Source organism: Talpa occidentalis, unplaced genomic scaffold (genome assembly GCF_014898055.3).
Source record: "Talpa occidentalis isolate TD23 unplaced genomic scaffold, MPIMG_talOcc4v2.1 talOcc4.7, whole genome shotgun sequence".
NCBI classification, from domain to species: domain Eukaryota; kingdom Metazoa; phylum Chordata; class Mammalia; order Eulipotyphla; family Talpidae; genus Talpa; species Talpa occidentalis.
Window position 1 is genome coordinate 53,652,921 of NW_023605083.1, and position 8,518 is coordinate 53,661,438.

Genomic DNA, 8,518 nt, shown 5'->3' on the forward strand with positions numbered 1-8,518 from the left:
ATCCTGCATGACAGTTTCCCATCTCTATCCCATTTTGGTTGCTTCCTCCTATCATGTGCCAAACTATGCTCATTTCCCACCCAAATCGGAGCCCAGACTATATCCAAGTGGGGGCTGAGACCACCCAGCAGAGTAGTACCCCAGATTTCACATCTCAGAAAAGTAACTGCCCAGACCCCCAGATTGGTGGAGTGTAGACAGGGAAACTGAGTCAGCACGCCCCAGGCCACATACACAAGGCAGAACCAGGGAACAGGATCCAGATATCTGGCTGCCCAGCCCAGGAGTCCTCTAAGACATGGAACAAAGTTTCCTTTGAACCTGTGCCTGGGAATGGTACCTAATATTCTGTTCCTTATCTGTGTTACTGCTCTCGGAAGTACAAATTCCAAGGATGGCTGGGGAAGAAAGGTCTTCTAATGGTGAGGTCGGGGGTCACCCTTGCTGGGCCCTCCTGGGGCTCAAACCTTTGAAAGGTGTGAGCTATGTTTCTCCAGAGTGTGGTTTACGGGGGTATAGCTCAGGGGTAGAGCATTTGACTGCAGAGTGTGGTTTAGACTGGGAAAGTTGGGGCTCCTAGTTGGCAGACCCCAAGTCTTTGCTGCTAGAAAGACCAGCAGGGCATCAACAGTCCCCATGATAGGAAGGGTAAATTGAGGTACACCAATTCAACCCATATTTTCTGGTTCCCCAGCTGGATACAGACCCCTGTGCTGGGTTCTGTGGGCTAACTGGTAACCCTGATCTCTTACCTGAGAGTGAGTAGAAAAATGGAGAAATGACACCCTACTTGAGGTTAGATCACAAATGTGTGGGGTGTCAGAAGTGGCAACAGCATGGAAAAGACCAGAAGGTTAGACAATGGGGCCCAAAATTTTTGATTATTCACTCCCTCCAAAGGGAAAAATACTGAGTTGCTCTCGTCCCCACAATTTTGTATTATATATAAGTAACTATTTTTTTTTAAGATTTATTTATTTTTTTATTTATTTATACAAGCACTGGGTACAGTCAGAAGCGCGGGAGGGTGAGAGAATTCACCAGAGCCAGAGCGGGGAGCAGAGCAGGCAGAAGGACCGAAGTACACTGCTGAGGGGAGCAGCAGGCGGCGGGAGAGGTCTGCGCGCCATGTGGGACCCTCCTCCGGTGGCCGGGGAGCAGCCGGGGATCGAACTGGTGCTAAAGAGGCTGCAGGCAGCTTTGCAATCCAGCGCTCAAACGCTGCGCCACCGGGGAGGCCCTATATATAAGTAACTATTATCAGCAGCTACAAGGCACAACACATGATTCGAGATTTGTCATTAACCAAAATGACTGTAAATCTATATTTCAAATTGTTGCTGAAATTAAAACAAGTAAACCCTGGTTGACTCCTTGTGAGATTTGACTACCTTGTATTTTTTCTTTTTTTTTTTGGTGGCTGATGAAAGGACCACGTGTTACTTCTCCCATGTTCTTGTCTGGATGTATTAAGCACTATTTGAACGACTACCAACCCGAAGTGTTCTGGTGGGAATCTTTAAAAACCATTTGTCTACTTTGTGAGGGCTAGTTTAGTTAGAAATGGTTCCTATAATCTGTAAATCCTATCTGGATTAACCTGGATTATTCAGTCAGTTGGTTGGGACAATATGCCCAAAACAGACCCAAGAATAAGAGTATGTTTGTCACCCCTTTCTTAGCACGATCCCCATTCTCCCCAAAGGTTTCTTGACCACATGAGACATGAAATATCTGACAAGCTGAGTGGAATGGGGATCAGTGTGTCTACACCTGGCAACTGAAAGGAAAATAGAATCAATTTCTCATTAGGGGATATTTTTCTTGCACCCCAGTGAGTGCCTTACCTATCTCACTTTCAAGGCCACCGGGACCAAATATGCAGAGACTCTGAGACAGTCACTCAACACAAGGTCAGGAAATCGGTGGTCACCAGATGAGGGGCAGTTGGGAAAGGGGTCTAAAGAGTACTAACTTCCAGTTATAAATTAGTTCTGCATATATATTTCAAATATATTTTAATAATATATTTGAAAGTTGCTAAGAGAGTAGATCTTAAAAGTTTTCAAGTAGATCTTCAAAGATCTCATCACAAGAAAAAATGTGTAACAGTGTGTGGGGTTGGATGGTAACTAGACTTATTTGGTGGTCCTTTGGCAAAAACAGTTTACCCTGAAATAACTTGGGGCCCCAACCCCCTATACAATTGAAAATCTGAGTATAAGTTTTCACTTCCTCAAAGCTTTACTAATACCCTGCTCTAAATAGGTGGTCTCACTGATAACGTATATTGTTTATCAACACATATTTTGTATGTGTAAATGTTAAATATTGTATTTTTATGAAAAGTAAGCTAGAGAAGAGAAAATGTTATTAAGAGAGTCATAAGGAAGAGAAAACATACTAAAAGCTGAAAGGTATCAACCAAAAAATATCTATCAACAATCAACAAATTATTTTTTATTGAAAAAAAATCCACGTAGAAGTGAACCCTCAAAGTTCAAATCTTTGTTGTTTAAGGGTCCATTAAATATACAAATGTCAAATCATTATGTTGCACAATGAAACTGACATGTTATATGTCAGTTATATCTCATCAAACACAAACCAACCAACCCACCCATGTTGAGCCCCAAGGACAAAGGCCTGGATCAGAGACCCCTTCTCCAAGACAGCGATGCCACCACTGAGATTGATGCCAGCTTTTCTGAAAGGTCTGCTTCTTGTTCCCCGTAACCTGGAGCATCGGACCTGCCCCCTTCTCCTTCTACCAGTTCTAAGGTCCATCTCACCCTTATCAGTACCCTAAAATTTTCACCCTGCCTTCTTTTTCCCCCACATCATCTGACAAAAACCCTGATGAGGATGAACCAGAACATCAAAACACTTCTGGGGTGGAAAAGGACAAAAACCAGACCGGGGCGGGAGGTACCAATGGAATGCAGCCCTGTCCCACCACACCTCCTCTCCCTTGGCAAGTCGGGCCTCTGGAAGGGCAAGCGCACATAGCCTCCTCTTTGTACCCACAGCCAATCCATCACGAATCCCGCCCTCCTGCCCCACCTTCTAAACATCTCTGTATGTGTCCACTTAGCTCCACTCCCATTGCTGCCATCTGTTCCCAGCTGGCCACTTAGTCTCAGCCGCCAACCATTTTGCAAATCTGAGCTCATCATTCCATGGTCATCGTTCTAGGGCCCATCCCTGCAACTTCACCTTGTCCAGGGTCAGAGCAGCACACGCTCTGTGTTTTCAATTCCACAAAAGCCCTTTTATTTCTTCAAGGGTCTGCTTGCTCCAACCTCAGGGCCTTTGCACAGGCTGTTTCTCTTATCCAGCCTGTTCCCCACTCCATCCTCACTTGGTTACTCATTATCCATCTTTCAGATCTCAGCTCAAAAGTCCTTCCTTTAAAACAGCCTTTTGTAGTGACCCCAACTTGGGACTGGGCACATTTCTCTATTGTGCACACTCTCACACCCCCACTTTGCCTTCAGAAACTTGCTCCTGTTCTAGTGGGTCAAGATTACTGACTACCTTGTCTTTGGTCTGTGAGCCCAAAAGGGTAGGGCTTGTGTTTGTTTTGCTCTGCTTTGTTTATTTATTTATTTTTTTTGTTTTGGTTTGTTTGTTTTGTTTTGTTTTGCTCTGCTTTGTAACCTGAGCTGTGCTTCACATGCAGAAAGCAACAAATATATTAACAAAAGGCCCACCAAAAAATTAAATTGAAAAGCAACTTATGCAGAAATGAACAAGCTATTCTGGGTGAGGCTCTCGGCTGATCTGAAGGGCAGTTCTCTGAAGTCTCTCTCCAGGGTGAGCTCTGCTAATCTATCCCTGGTAATGGTCATAACAAGGATGAGGCTAACCAGCAGTCAACAGCTCTCAGAGTTCCTTCCTGCCCATTACCACCCCAGCAAGCCCCCCTCCCGCCAAATCAGGTTTCTCCCATTGCTAATAGCACAGGGGCATTTCCGAACTGCCATATGTTTACTCTGCAACATGAACATTCTCTTCTCTCAAGACTCAGGGCTCAGCAGCCGTTTCTTTGTGGTCAGATGAGGGAAAAAGTGGGATCTAGTTAGAGCAGAGCTCAAACCCCAACTGTACCCTGGTTGGCTGTGTGACCTTATAAGCGTCACTTGACCTCTCTGGGCTCCCATTTTCACATTAAAAGAGGACAAGAATATCTAGCCCCAAGTCTCTATAAGAATGAAATGAGTGAGGGCCTCCATGGTGGTGCAAGGGTTAAGACACAACCTATGAAGCTGTCCGCAGCCACTGCAGCGCGAGTTTGATTCCCTGCCTTGCCAGGGAACAACCCACATGGCGCAGCAGACCTCTCCTGTCTCGCCCGCTGCTCCCCTCAGCAGTGTATTTCAGTCAGTCTGCCTGTTCTGTTCCCCACTCTGTCTCTGGTGAATCCTCTCACCCCCCACACCTCTGGCCTTTACCCCAGCTCTTGTATGCATAAATAAATTTTTGACCAAAAAAAAAAAAATGAAATGAGTGAATGTACGTAAGAGTCCTGTGTGGGACCTGCCACATGTCATATAATTGATTCGAAGACACACAGTTTTTAACATTTTACTGTTTTTGAAACTAAGATGTAACTTACAGTTTAATTGTCCACTATTTTTTCTTCCTTAATAGATTATAAAATAATGGCATAACTCATAACAGAGGGTGTTCTGTGTTCAATGAAATGCAGTCAACAGGCAAGCCAGTCTGTGACTCCTTGGCCCAAAGACCAAGAGCAGACATCATTGACAGGAAAGGACCTGCCGGGGTCTGATATGCTGGGGTGGAAATCTGAAGGTACTGGCCCTCTGGCTCCCCAGGCCGTTGGTCCTGTACCTCTGTCCTGATGTCCCAGCCCCGCTCTGGGAGGGCTCTAGACTCCAGTCACAATGTGACTGTGGCCCCTGGCTTGGTTGGGTCACAATGCTGACCTAACACTTCAGTCTGTCCCAAGAAGAGAGTCCTGGGATCATCCCAGAAACCTCTCCTCCAGTGAGACTCCTTCATCACCAGAATGTCACCCAGGCCTCACAAAAGCCCCCCAGTGTGGGTGCTTTCCGAACACCCCCCAGCCCCGGCCTGGCTGGATTATTACACTATCCACATTATTAGTATATGGTGACATTTATTACGGAGAGCAAATTTTTAATAGAAATATCTATTGCATATACAAAGTTCGAAAACATAGAAAAAATAAAACAAAATTGTGCCATCTAGTGATGACCAGCCTGAGGTGTCAGAATGTTTTTCTGTATTTACATAGGTGCAGATATATTCTTTTCTCATATTCAAACCCAAACTGGCTCCTTTGACACGCACTGCTCTCTTCCTCACTGTCCCAGACCCTGCAGATCCCTCTCTACAAAGCTGGTTTCTTCTCAATGACCTCGTGGTGAGGCCCCTGGTCCTCCATCCCCTGCCAGGTCCCTAAGACTGCATCAGTCAGGTCCCTGAGGCCTGACCAGAGCGCCCAGGATGGGACCCAGATATAGTGCTCTCGGCCCAACTGGTTTCTGAAGACACCTTGTTCTTCCGTCCCTGGGCCATGATTGGTCCTAGCTGCCTTCAGGGTCCCCTCTGAGCACAGCCCCACCCTGGCTCAGAAACATCCTAACACTTTTAAATCCAGGGCTGTGAGGTGAAGGTGGCTGTCTGTCCCTACTGGATTTGATACTAGGCCTTCCAAAACAGATCAGAGGTTCTCCCACACCCAGACGCTGGCCAGGTATTTCTCTAACCCCCAGGGGCTCCAAACATCACAATAAATGACAATGAATAGGTGCCTGGCATTTTACAATTCATAAAGTGCTTCCACATTCTTTATCCGATTTTGAGTCTCACAACAACCCTATACATTAGGCAAAGCAGGTATTTATTATCTCTATTTTACAGACCAAGAGACTGAGACTTGAGAGGTTGGGCGACTGACCCGATGTCCTCCCTTATTTCCCTCTCCTTGGGAGTCTGATTGACTCCAAATGCCACAAACAACCTGGCTCCGGCACCACCTCCTCCAGGGAGGCTTCCCTTGGCCCACCCTGGGCTGGGTTAGATGCCTTCTATGAGGGTCCATGGCTCTTGGGCTTCCCTATCAGAATTGGAGCCCCCAACTAGGCCATGCGCCATGATGGTGCTGATGGGTCTGGCTTCTCTCCATCCCTACTCCCCAAGCATAGAAAACCTCTGCTGGGGTGAAGAGCATTGATGACTGAGGCAGGGAATATTCTCCCCGCTTTGCAGAAGAGGTCAAGGGACAGGACTTGCCTACAGAGCTCCTCAGTGGCCAGGTCAGATCTTGCTCTTCAGAGGAGTGGCTTCTTTCCGTCCACTGTGTCCCTTGTCTGCAATCTTGGACTTCCAGGCACGGCCCGAGGCTCATTTCTGTCTCCTCTTGCACTGGCTGGGCCCTACCTGGTCCGCCAGGTATACAGAGGAGGGTGACGGAGGGGGCTCTGGCTCAACCCTCCAGCCTGGGCCAGCACCCTGGAGCAGTCGTGGGAACAGACACAGTAGGTGGCTGTCCACTGAATACCTCCCTGTGCCACGCCCTGTGCCAGCACTTTCCAGCCTCACTCACTTCATCCTGCAGCTGGCACCATTATGATGCCATTTTGCAGGTGGGGAAGGAAAGACCCTGACTCAAGGCTCACCCAGTGTTTAAGTTGGGCTGGAAGCCACGGCTGCATCCCTGGCAGTAGGTAGCCACAGGAGTTTGCTGGCACCAGAGACAGAAATAAATGCACAGTTAGAGTCCAAGAGATAACTCTCAGGAGGCCAGCAGGCTTGGCAAAGCCCCAAATTCTCCCACCCCTTCACCTGGCCACCTCCCACCCAGGGCCAGATGAAGGGATGAGACTCTTGGGGCCAGAGAACACAGGTTTGCCCTGGCAGTCCCAGCACTCCCTGTGGGCAGGGTCATGCCATTTGCCAGCCCCATGCAAGCTCCGGGCTCAAGGCCAGGGTGGAAGCAGCTGTCACATCAACCCTGCACAAGTTCTCAACTCGCTCATTTCTTCTTATTTGAATGCCATCTTATGTATCTGTCCCAACTAATTGAGAGATACTGAGCAAAGGCCTGCCTTTCACCCGGCCTTTCCTTCCCTACCTGATGTCACAGGTGCAATAAGTAGAGCTGAGGTTCAGAGGTAGGGGGTGATCTCAACAGACCCCATCAACTCTGATATTCCAGGGTTTGCCCACAAGCAGCAAGCACAGTGATTAAGACAGACACTGGACACTGGGATCCAGGTAACATGGGTTCAAATGCATGACTGTGAGCAAGCCACCTAACCTCTCTGGGCCTCAGTACTCTCATCTGTAAAATGGGGATAATAACAGAAAAAAGACTGAAAACAAATACATCAAAATTTTTATATTAGCTGGGATGAAAAAAGAAGATATGGGTAATTTATTTTGTTTTCTCATTCTCCATTATCAAGTACTTATAATAGAAAAAACACACTTTATTTATAATCAACTTTATTGAGATATTATTTACATATATGTATTATATATAATGACATAGTATATATTACATAATATATATAATTATATGTAATACACCCACTGTAAAAAGTGGAGATAATAAGTAATAGTATCTATCCTATAGATTGCTTTGAGGATTGAATGGATTAACATATTTAAATCTTATAGAGTATGTGCAGCATAAGAACTACTAGTAAGTGTTTGTCGGGCCTTCCCCGGTGGCGCAGTGGTTGAGCACTGGGTTGCGAGGCTGCCCGCAGCCACTGCAGCGCCAGTTCGATCCCCGGCCACCGGCGAGGGTCCCACAAAAAAAAAAAAAAAAAGAACTACTAGTAAGTGTTTGTTAAATAAAAAAGCCCTAGGCCATCCTGGCTTCCTTCTCTTCCTTGTTTACCCGAGCTGGCACCCCTACCCCGCCGCCAGCACTAAGCTCTGCCAATTTGGTTCACTGCCCTGTCCAACCTCACCACCCGAGGCCTGGACTATTTTATAGCCTTGTGTCTGTATCCTGGAGCAGTGGCACTAGCAGATGGGGCTATGCCCCTGCCTTGTTTTAAAGTCCTCCCGGACTCCCCACTGCCCTTCAACTAAAAGCCCTTGCTGCTATGTTGAGATGGTTTCAGCAAGTCATTTAACCTTTCTGTACTTTTGTGTGTTTTCTTTTTCAGTCAAAAAGGTGAGTACCTCCCTCACAAACTTGTCAGATTGCATGTTGTCCAGGTTGGGGTACGCAGTCTGACCTGTGGCCTCCCACCTCACCCCCTCTTCCCAGTCACTCTGCTCTAGCCTGCTCTTCCTTGAAATGCTGGCCCTGGTCCTATCTCAGGGACTTTGCACTGGCTGTTTCCTGTACCTGGATGGCTCTTCCCCCAGAAGTCAGTGCAGCTCACTCCCTCACCTTCTTCAAGCTTTGCCCCAAAGTCATCTTCTCAATGACCCTCACTAACCACCGTATTTAAAGCTGCAACCTCGCCACCCTTATTCCCTCTCACACATCTGAAACAGTTTCCAA

General features: G+C 47.0%; 1 protein-coding gene across 1 annotated transcript in view; it reads right to left on the minus strand.

The window, feature by feature from the left end:
- CORO2A (coronin 2A) overlaps window positions 1-6,558 on the minus strand; it is a 47,215-nt gene extending 40,657 nt beyond the window's left edge. Inside the window, exon 1 of the mRNA XM_037494129.2 lies at window positions 6,286-6,558. The gene's annotated coding sequence lies outside the window, so the exon portion shown is untranslated. The remainder of the gene's footprint in view (window positions 1-6,285) is intronic.
- Window positions 6,559-8,518: the final 1,960 nt, after the last annotated feature.